The 12,069-nt window shown below is 34.4% G+C and overlaps 1 protein-coding gene across 3 annotated transcripts in view; it reads right to left on the bottom strand.

The window, feature by feature from the left end:
* Positions 1-12,069, bottom strand: part of Gramd1c (GRAM domain containing 1C) — a 139,153-nt gene that overhangs the window by 116,042 nt on the left and 11,042 nt on the right. For 2 of the 3 annotated variants that reach the window (XM_063224996.1, XM_063224999.1), the window contains exons 2-3: positions 7,875-8,028; positions 2,380-2,437 (exon numbers count right to left, since the gene is read on the bottom strand). The gene's annotated coding sequence lies outside the window, so the exon portion shown is untranslated. The remainder of the gene's footprint in view (positions 1-2,379; positions 2,438-7,874; positions 8,029-12,069) is intronic. The other variant, XM_063224997.1, reaches the window with a different exon arrangement.

Raw genomic sequence — 12,069 nt, 5'->3', positions numbered from 1 at the left:
CTGAAGTCCAAGAACAGAGTGAGGTAGATAAAAATATTTGAAACAATAAAAATAATTTCTTAAAACATATTAAGTTTTTATTAGTGGAGATAGTTTCCTCTCCTCTTATAGTTTTCCAAAAGCTAGCTGGTTGGTTGGTCAGTCGGTTGGTTGGTTGGTTGGTTGGTTGGTTGGTTGGATGGTTGTTTTCTTGAGATAGGGTCTTGATATGTAGTTCAAACTATCCTTAAACTTACTATGTAGCCCAGGCTGTCTACAAATATACAGCAATCTTCCTGCCCCAGCCTGAGTGCAAGAATTACAGGCATGTGCCACTATCTCAGACCTAAAATCATTTTCAAAAATAATCTTGGTTTAAGTGACTCTCACATGTTGTACCTATTTAGACATGTAAATACAATAAAATTCAATATACCATTTAAAATCCTAACAACTGACATCTAATAAAAAGTGACATGGGACATCTCAATGATTCACTATCACCCTACAGCCTCAAAAATAGACATTTCAAATAAGTGTTTGTAGTGAGTTGCATTTTAAAAAAGTAAAAAGGAGCAAATTAAACTGGTATATCAGTTAAAACAGACAAAATTATACCACAGCAATAAGCCAAAATTTCAGTGCCTAATGGTTTATTTCTCATACATATTGTGTCCACATTGGGCTTACTGAAGAATTAACTCCCAAATATCACACAGTATGCCAACAAAGATTTCACCATCTGGAGGCAAGAACATACAAAACAGTATACCAAATCTTAAAGGATTTTACTAGAAAATGACACACACTATTTTGTTCATATTTCACTGACAAAAAAATAGTCACTAAACTTATTTTGGGAGCACAGGAAAACACACATCTATCATGGTCCAGAATACAAAAAGACACAAAAATTTTGATGAATATAGTTGTTACTTGAATTTATGGAATGAGATGAATCTGGACTTTTCCTGTCCCCACTCAGATAATGAAACTGTCCAGTGTTTTTCCCCAAAGCAATACCTTTTAGTTCCTCTGGTTTAAGAAACATTCACTCAGAGTTTCATACCAACAAGGCAATTGTTTTTTAAAAGCAAACTGTAATTCACATTTCACCCTTTTGCAATGTGCAACTGAGTGCTTTTAGTACACTTATAAAGCTATGCAATCATCGCTACTAATTCCAGAAACATTTATTGTGTCAGAAAGTCAATATCCATAAGCAGACATTTTCTACTTCCCCACTACATCGTAGGCTTAAAAATCATTAATCTGTCTCTATAGATTTCTCTATACCACATTTTTACCTATGTATTCATTTGATTAACATTTGGATTATTTCTACTCTTGCTTATTATAAATAATTGTGCTATAAATACTTATGTAAAATTTTTGTGCAAACATTTAAATTCTCTTGGGTATATATCTAACAGCAGAACTGCTAGTTCATATGGTAATTTTATGTTTAACATTTTGAGGAACTGCTAAACTATTTTCCAAAGTGGATGTACTATTTTACATTCTCATTATCAGTCTATGACAGTTCCAATTTCTCCACCTCCTCAATAATTAACTTCTATCTTTATTAGCATAGCCATCTTGAAATGGCATCCTATGGTAGGTTTCTATATGCCTATTGGCCATTCGTGTATCTTTAAAGAAATGTTCTTTCAAATTGTGCCCACTTTTAATTAAGTTGCCTTTTTATTATTGAGTTGTAATAGTTTCCCCCCCCCCTTTGGTACTGTGGATCGAACTCACAACCTCACACTTGCCAGCCAAGTGCTTGTGCTGCTGAGCTAAATTCCCAGCCCCAGTAGCTCTTTACCTAGCACAACTCTCTTATCAAATAGATGTGTTTTGCAGATATAGTATATGCTCATATTTTATGAGCTACTTTTTCTCACTTTCTTAATGGTCTTCTTAAAGCATAGCCATTTCTAATTTCAATGAAATTCAATTTATTTTTTCTTTTGCCCCTTGAAATATTGATATCATATGTAAGAAACTAGTATCTAATCCAAAAATCATAGATTTATGCTTAAACTTTCCTCTCAGAGTTTTACAGTTTTCATTCTTCATTTAGCTCTACAATATGTGTTAATTTTTGTATTTGTGTGAAGCAGGGATCCAGATTCACTCTTTTACATGTATATATCACTGTTTCAACATGATTTGATGAGGAGAAAAAAACTATTCTTTCCTCCACTAGGTTGCTTTAGCACCCTTTTTTAAAGTCAATGGATCATAAATTTAAAGGTATATTTCCAGACTTTCAATTCTATTCCATGCCAATTTAATCTTGTGCTAATGCAAACCACACTGATTACTACAGCTCTGTAATAAGCTTTGAAATTGGAAACTGTGTGCATCTTCTAACTTTATTTTTTTCAATATTACCTTAGCAATTGTAGGTCCGTAGTGCTGTCATATGAATTTAGGCTCAGCTTGTCAATTTCTAGAAAAAAGCAAATTTGAATTTATAGGAAGATTTTTTGAATCAGTACATAAAGATGATATGACCTTCTTTACAACATTAAATCTATTGATCTACAAAATAAAGGTGTGTGTGTGTGTGTGTGTACATGTGTGCTAAGCCTGAACTTAAGGCTTCTGCACAGAAGTACATCTTTAGTCCTTTATTTTTTTCTTATTTTTTTAGGAAATTAACAATGGCTATTATTTTGTATATTGTCTTCAAAATAGTTGCTCAGATTACCAGACATAGGTATGCAAAATTGATCAAATAATACAAGCATTAACTGTTCTTTTCAGTGAACCAATACAGTAAATAATACAGGTTCTCTTTAAGTTGTTCAGCTGCCCAGGCTGGGCTCAAACTTGTAATTTTCCTGCTTCAGCCTCAAAAACTGCCAGAATTAAATGGGATGTGCCACCACATCCAGCATAAGCTTACACCTTTAACAAAATCTCCTTCAATGTAGATTTGTAATTTTCAGTATATGCAGTCCCCTTTACCTGCAGTTGTTTCCATGATTTGTTACCTATAATTAACTGGGTCTGAAAATAATAAATGAAACGTCAGAAATAAGTAATTCACAAGTTTTAAAACCTATAGTATAGTACACTGGTATAATTTTTATTAGCTATCAATTTTTATTGTGCCTAATTTTTAAATTAAACTTTATCATAGATATGTAAGTATAGGAAAAAACATGATATATACAGCATGTGTTACTATCTCCACCTTCAGGAATTCATTCAGGATGTTGGAACCTATCTTCTGACAATAAGGGAACTTCTGTACAAATATTATACAACTTTTGTTAAATTCATTCCTATTTTTATTATTCTGCTATTACTACTAATAGAATTTATTATAATTATTCACAAATATTAATTCATTAATCGTATAAATTAATGGGCTTCTCTGTGACATTTCTGTACATGAATATATCATGCATTGATCATTTCTACCCTCCTTAATTTCAGTAAAAGTTGTTCAGTGTTAGTATATAAAATTACAACTAATCTTGGTTTTAGAATCAGGGTAATACTGGCCGCCTGTTCTGCTTTTTTGGAAGGTATTAGAGATCTGTGTAAATTCTACATTTGACAGAATACTCCAGTGAATCCATCTGTCCTAAGTTGTTCTTCAAAAACTTTACAGTTGTTGTTTTGATTTTGTTGTTTTAAGCCTTTCTTTGTTATTATTTGAGGCTCTCTACCCCAACTCAATCTTTTCATTTTAGAACACAGTCGCATTATGTAGTTCAGGTTGGCCTTGAACTCACAGTGATCCTCCTACCTCAGTCTCCCAAGTGCTGGGATTATAGGCATGTATCTTATGGGTTAGGGGTGCGGGTATATGTATCTATGCCCAACTGTCTCCCTAACTGATTCTCTTTCCTTGTCATGGGTGAAATTTGTCTAGTTCATCTATGTTCTTTAAGATATTTAAAATGCATGAAGTTAGCAAAATTTTTAAACTCAATACTATCAATTATCTTGGAACATACAACATTAGTTCTATGCTCAGTTGTGTCTCAACAAATTTAAAAGAATTAAAATCATACAGTATATGTTTCCTGTTCACAATAGCATCACACTAAAAATCAAAAATAAAAGGAGTATTAAATGTCCACAGTGATACACTTGGAAACTAAATGATACACTTCTACGTAATCCATGGGTAAAAGGGAAAGAGTTGTGAGAAAACACACACACACACACACACACACACACACACGCACGTACACCAAACTCAAGATAATGAAAATACAGTATATCCGATTTGTGGAATACATCTAACACTGAGAGAGAAATTTATAAGACTAAATGCTCACATTAGAAAAAAAATCAGGGTGGGGGAAGTCTGAATAAAAATCTAAGTGTCCAGCTTAAGAATTTAAAAGAAGAATAAAATAAAACTCAAAAACGTCCAAAATTGCATAAATAATAAAGAGCAGAAATCAGTGGAAACATAAAATAAAAACATAAATAAGAAAATGAAACTGCTTTTGTTTTAAAAAAAAATAATCACTATAATTGAAAACCTCTATCAAGACTGACAGAGAAAAATGCAAACTACAGTATTAGGGAAAAAACACAAGAACAGCATAGATCTTATAGACCTTAAAAGGAAATACTAGATCATTCCAGGAGAACATGGCAGACAGATAACAGCAGCCATGGAGGCTCTCTGAGATTGCCAGCTTAGAATCCAGGAATAACAGAATAGCAGAAAAACAGATGGTGGAATGGAAGAATAGAAAAAAAGGGGAGAATTGTTTGATGCAGAAAATAGAGAAAACATACAGTGAAGCAGGTTCAAAGAGATTACCAGGAAACTAAAAACTCTATCGAAAGCAGGCATAACAGCTTGAAAGAAACTAAGGAGAGGTCATCTGAACTGGAAGGCAGATTTGTAATGTGGGAGCATGAAATAAAAAACTTCTTAAAAATAACAAGAAAACAAACAGCAATAATACAAAGGCTACAAGATGATAAGAGGATTTATAACTTAAGAATTAAGAACATAAAAAATTAAAATTAAAATAAAAAAGAATTAAGAACATAAAAGAAAAAGTAGGGACACAAATAAATGAACTACAAAAGCTATTCAGAGAAATAATCCAGGAGAATTTCCCTAATTCAGCAAAAGGTAAAGATACTCAGATGTATGAGGCATACAGGACTCTAGCCACCTACAACCCAAACAGAGCTACACCCAGGCATATAATGATCAAAATTACAGAAATACAATATAAGAACAGAATATTAAAAGCTGTCAGAGACAAGAAACAGATTACTTACAAGGGAACACCCATCAGAATTACAGCAGACTTCTCAGCACAAACCATCAAATCATGAAGGGCGTGGGGGGAAATAATTCAAGCTTTGAAAGATAATAATCTCCAGCCAAGATTGAGATATCCTGCACAACTGTCCCTAGAAATTGATGGAAATACAAGGTGCTTCCAGGATAAAAAGGAACTAGGGGAATTTGCAACCACCAATTCAACTCTACAGAGAATATTGCAGGATATTCTAAAAAAGAAAAATACCAAGATTCCAGAAACAGTGGCAGAGAGGCCACAATGAATGAGCAGAAAGTGAAATGAAGAAGACAAACTGCCAACTAATGACAGAAAAAGAGCTCAACAGAAATGAGGCAGAGAAAGTTGGATGGTAGGAACAGCTTTTGGAGAAAACAAGACATCATAATAGGTAGTGCTGATTTAATTCATCTTGTTTTGAAGTCCCATCAAGCTTTTGTTCTTCTGTCTCCATTGATCTTAACATGTTGTATCTTATTGGATTTTATTATATGTGATAATATAAACAAAAACTTTTATAGACAAGGAGATTATACAGAAACCATCGTTCATTTTCTGTTAGTTGATTCTAAATACCCTATAATATTGTCATTCTCTTGAATGGTTTTACATTGTCTTGATATGTTTGATGCTACAGTATATGAAGTTATATTCAAAGATTTCAAGGAAAGAGACACTACGGTAACTACTTTTATGTCAGGATTATCTTGTGGTAAAACACTATTTTGCTTAAATGGTTATGTTTTGACCTGCACTGTTTAGTTGTTATGCCCTCTCTTATCTCAATCTCCTTTTTTTATTATTTACTTTTTCATTTTTATCATTTTAATTAAGGGAAAAATAAATTAAAAATAGCAGGATATAGTAACCCACTTTGATTTCCTATTAACTTGATTTGAAACCCTGTATTGCTCTCACCATCTTGTTTTGACTGATTTTCCTCTATTCTATTTTGCTTGATAGTACCAAGTTCGAAAGTAGGCAACAACTATGAAGACAATAAGATTCATTATGACGCCCATTCTGGTTGACTATTATCTTCTTTTGAAGTCCCGTAATATCTCCAATGTTTTGGCTTTATTCTTTACTGTTTTGTTCAATTTTATTATAACTGATGATATAGGCAAGTCTTTTTAAGATAGCAAGAGGCATTATGGTAACCATTGTTGATCACTTTGTATTTTGTTTTTATGTTATGTACTATGTCCACCCTTTTGATTTGACTGACTCTGTCCTAGTATGTCACATTTGGTTTTACTGTCTTCAAAAAAAAGTAATAAGAACAGTGGGAACAATAAAACCCAAAATGTGTAAATGTCATTGTACAAAAGAGAGGAAAAGAAAGTGCTCTAAAGGACATAACTGCATGTATAATTAAGTGTATAAGATAGGTAACCATATTACTGAGTTTTATTGGATCACTGAACAGAACTGTTTGCAGTCTCACTGTTTGAATATCTAGTCTATATGCTTTAATTTTGTAACTTGAACAACTATTTCTAAGATGACAATATGTAATCTATTAACTAGTGATTTCCTACTGTTTATTTTTTCTGAAATTCTGTATAACTTGTACCCTTTTTCTGTTTTTTCTTTTTTTCTCCTTAAATAAAATTTTTTTAAAAAGGAAATACTATATCCATATACATATGACAATTTAGAAGAAATGGACTGATACTTCAAAAAATACAAACTACCAGAACTCATTCAACATGAAATACAGTAGTTAATTTAAACAGACCCACAATAAATTGATTCACAAATTAAAATTTTCAAAGAAAGATATCTCCAGGGCTAGATGTTTCATTGGAGAATTCTATAAAACATTTAAAAATAAACTCTAGTTTTACACAATCTTTTCCAAAATACAGAATAGGAAGGAACATATCTCAAAATTCACTTTACAAGGCAAGTATTATTACCCTTACATCGAAACTAGATAAAAATACTAACAAAAAAAAGAAAATTACTGAAAATATTCCCCATGAAAATAGCTGAAAAAAATCCTTAAGATATTAACAAATGTAACAGAAAAGATTTTGCTACTATACTCTTTAACTTTTACCCTTTCACAGGGGGGAATAATCACTTCTTATAACTTCACTCCTAGAATAATCACCTCTCATAACCTCACTCCTCCTAACCCACACTTATTTTTCAGAATTCTACCTCACTGTGGTAATGATTCTACCTCACTGTGGTCCTGATAAAATGACATCTAAATCAAAGGCACCTTTCCTTCTACCTCACCTGGGTCCTTAGATATGATAGTGACCTGCCTCCTCATAGCACCTTGTCTCTTTATGTCTCCAGTCTAACATGTGGGCATTCACCAGTGATAAAGTTGTACTGGCTAGAACACCTGTCACCAGCTTCTGCATGGACATGAACCATCATCCCATCAACCTTCCTAAACCCCAATATGACACCCCCCCCTTTCAGCAGGAAGTAGTAAAAGCGAGACTTCGCCCTTTTCCTAACAATAAAAAGATGGGAATGAAAGGATTTTGCCCTAGATAGGACATTAGGGCAGTGGGAGGCGGGGCCAAGGGATGTTTACCTTGAGGTCACTTTCCCTGCCCCTATGCAACTTACCTGTGGCCCAAAAAGAGTCCCAATCAGCTACTCGCATATCAGCAATGCCACCTTTAAGCACCACCCCAGTCGAAAACTATATGTGTGCCCCCCACATCACGTTTCCAGCAGAAAAAGCCAGGCCCCGGTGGTCATGGAGTTTCTCTCTGCATTCCTAGAATAAAGGCCATTGTTACTTTATATTCTTTTACTGTGCCAAAAATCCTATCAGTAACTTACCAATATACAAAAAGAATTATACAGCACGAACATTTAGATTTTATTCTAGGAATACCAAGCCAGGTCAATAATCAAAAATCAATATAACTCATAATATTAACATGCTAAAAAAATTACATGATAATATTTGATACAGAAGTAATATTTGACAGAATTCAATGTCCATTTGTATTTTAAAATAAACTACCAGCAAAACAGAATGTAGGGAACTTCCTCAACTTGATAAAAAACATCTACAAATTACCTGCAGTTTAAAAACATCTTAATGGGGCCAGGGATATAGCTCAGCAGCACAGCACCTGCCTGGCAAGCACAAGGTCACGAGTTCAAATCCCCAGTACACACACACACACACACACACACACACACACACACACATCTTAATCATGAAGGACTTATTCTACCAAAAGTTAAGGAAATAGCCCAGAGTGTTTATTTCCAATGCTGCTGGAAGTTCTTGCCAGTACATTAGGGGGGGAAAAAAGTTAGGTGAGGCATATGCTGTGCATAGTGGGGTGCACATATATAATCCCAGCTACTGAGGAGGTCAAGGTGGGAAAGTCACAAGTTCAAGGCCAGACTGGACAACATATCAAGACCCAGTCTTGGAACAACAAAAAGGCACACAGATCAGAAGAAAAAGAAAAACATTCCTGTTTACATACAGCATCACTGCTACTTTTCCAAGCAATTAAAAAAAAACTAGAACCAATAAGTGATTTCAGCAAGGTTGCAGGATACAAGATAAACAAATAGAAGAAACTACATTTCTATATTGTGCTGTTTCACACTTTTTGTCCTTCTCAGTGATACAATCTCAATAATTTCCAATATATATCTTTCATTTTACTAACTTCTCTTTAACTATCATTTTCCATGTTCACTCCACATTTTAATTATTATCCCATCTGCCATCAATTTTTATTTATAGAAGTTGAAGCTGTATTTGATTGCTTTTCAAATCCACTCATTGTTTGGGAATTTGTTTTCTTCTGTTGTCATTGTTGTTTGGGGTTTTTTCCGTTTTTTGGCAGTACTAGTAATTGAATGTCAGGCCTTCACTCTGAACTACAGTCCAAGACATTTTTAAATATGTTATTTTGAGACAGGTTCACAAGCTGCTAAATTGCCCAGGTGGGGCTCTAATTTGTAATCATCCTGCCTCAGCTTCCCAGAGTGCGAGGATTACAGGCATGGGCACTATGTCTGGCTCCATTAATCATATTTTTAATTCTGTTCTCTTTAATTACATATGATTTATATTTTTACTTAATAGCTTTATTATCCAAAGTTCTACAGGTTCTAATATGCTATTGAATTTCTTTCTGCTCACTCAAACCCCAAAACTTGATGAACAATGAACTATGTAAATTATGTATGTATGTACGCTCAGAAAAATTTTTTTAATTTTATTTAAGGAGGAAAAAAAAGCAGAGAAAGGGTACAAGTTATACAGGTTTACAGAAAAAAAATAAACAGTAGGAAATCACTAGTTAATGGATTACATATTGTCATCTTAGAAATAATTGTTCAAGTCACAAAATTAAAGCTTGTAAAGTGGACATTCCAACAATGATACTGCAAACAGTTCTGTTCAATGATCTAATAAAACTCTGTGATATCATTTTCTATCTTATACACTTAAATATACATGCAGTTATATAGTTTAGAGCACTTTCTTTTCCTCTCTTTTGTACAATGACTATTACACATTTTGGGTTTCATTGCTCCCACGGTTCTTATTACTTTTTTGGAAGAGAGTAAAACCAAATGTGACATAACAAGAACAGAGTCGGTCAAATCAAAAGGGTGGACATAATAGATAATGTAAAAACATAATACAAGGTGATCAACAATGGTTACCATAATGCCTCCCGCTATCTCTAATAGAATTGCCTATATCATTAGTTATAATAAAATTGAACAAAACAGTAAAGAACAAAACCGACAAAACCAAAACATTGGAGACATTGTAGGTCTTCAAAAGTAGATAAAGGTCAACGAGAATGGGCATCTTAATGAATCTCATTATCTTCACAGCTGTTGCCTAAACTTTCGAACCTGATACTATCCAGCAAAACAGAATAGGGGAACATCAGTCAAAAACAAGATGGTGAGAGTAATACAGGGCTTTAAATCGAGACAATGGAAAGTCAAAGTGGGTTACTATAATATATCCTGCTATTTTTATTTATTTTTCCCTTAATTAAAAGGATAAAAATTAAAAAGTAAATAATGGAGTGGAGATTGAGATAAAAGAGGGCATAACAGCAAAACAGCGCAGATCAAAACATAACCATTTAAGCAGAATAGTGTTTCACCACCAGATAATCCTGACATAATAGTAGTTACCATATTGTCTCTTTCCTTGAAATCCTTGAGTACAACTTCGTATACTGTAGCATTAAATATATCAAAACAATGTAAAACCATTTAAGAGAATGACAGCATTACAGAGTATCTAGAATCGACTAACAGAAAATGAACAATGGTTTCTGTATAATCTCCTTGTCTTTAAAAGGTTTTTGCTTATACTATCGTACATAATAAAATCCAACAAGATACAACCTACTTAGACCAATGGAGACAGAAGAACAAAAGCTTGATGAGACTTCAAAACAAGATGATACTCGATCAGTATTACCTATTAAGGTGTCATTTTCTCCAAAATAGCTGTTCCTATCATCCAATCTTCTCTGCCTCATTTCTGTTGAGCTCTTTTTTTGTCAGTAGCAGGCAGTTTGTCTTCTTCATTTTGTTCTCTGCTCCATTCATTGTGGCCTCCCCGCCACTATTTCTGGATTCTTTGTATTTTTCTTTTTTTAGAATATCCTGCAATACTCTCTGTAGAGTTGAATTGGTGGTTGCAAATTCCCCCAGTTCCTCTTTATCCTGGAAGCACCTTGTTTTTCCATCAATTTCCAGGGACAGTTGTGCAGGATATCTCAATCTTGGCTGGAGATTATTATCTTTCAAAGCTTGAATTATTTCCCCCCATGCTCTTCGTGATTTGATGGTTTGTGCAGAGAAATCTGCTGTAATTCTGATGGGTGTTCCCTTGTAAGTGGTCTGTTTCTTGTCTCTGACAGCTTTTAATATTCTGTTCTTGTATTGAATTTCTGGAATTTTGAATATTATATGCCTGGGTGTCGCTCTGTTTGGGTTGTAGGTAGCTGGGGTCCTGTATGCCTCATACATCTGAGTATCTTTACCTTTTGCTAAATTAGGAAAATTCTCCTGGATTATTTCTGTGAGTAGCTTTTGTAGTTCACTTGTTTGTGTCCCTACTTCTTCTTTTATGTTCTTAATCCTTAAGTTGTGGCTCCTCTTATCATCTTCTTGTCTTTGTATTATTGCTGTTTGTTTCTTTGTTATTTTTAAGAAGTTTTTCATTTCATTCTCCCATATTACAAATCTGCCCTCCAGTTCAGATAGTCTGTCCTTAGTTTCTTTCAAGCTGTTGTGCCAGTTTTCGATAGACTTCTTAGTTTCTTGATAGTCCCTTTGAACCTGCTTCACGTATTCTATGCTTTCTCTGTTTTCTGCATCAAACAATTCTCCCCTCTTTTTCTGTTCTTCCATTCCACCATCTGTTTTTTCTTGGGTGGTGCTTAGCATTTCTCTAACTATTCTGCATACTTCTAGCTTCAGGTCATTGATAACTTCATTCCTGAACTGATCTATGAGGCTCTCTATATGGCACTTTATGTCTATTGGTGCGGTGTCCGCTATTACCTGTTTCTCAGAATTGGGGGCCGAGGAGCCTTTCTTGTTGCTGCCTCTTTCCATATTCTCTGTTCTTTATATATGCAAGCTTACATAGAGGGCTCAGCTTCCCTCCCTGTCAGCCACAGCTTGATCGAATTGCGCCGGTTAGGCGTTCCTGCCCACCGCAGCACACCAGGGAGTCACGGACCAGGCAGCCTACGCGGGCCCGCCCCTCCCGGCCACCGTCAGGCTCTGGGATCTGGGTTGG

The sequence above is a fragment of the Cavia porcellus genome, unplaced genomic scaffold (assembly GCF_034190915.1).
Source record: "Cavia porcellus strain 051 isolate PalLab524CR breed Dunkin Hartley unplaced genomic scaffold, mCavPor4.1 scaffold_15, whole genome shotgun sequence".
NCBI lineage: Eukaryota > Metazoa > Chordata > Mammalia > Rodentia > Caviidae > Cavia > Cavia porcellus.
Note: the sequence above shows the minus strand (reverse complement) of the source record. Positions and strands in the feature narration are given on the sequence as shown.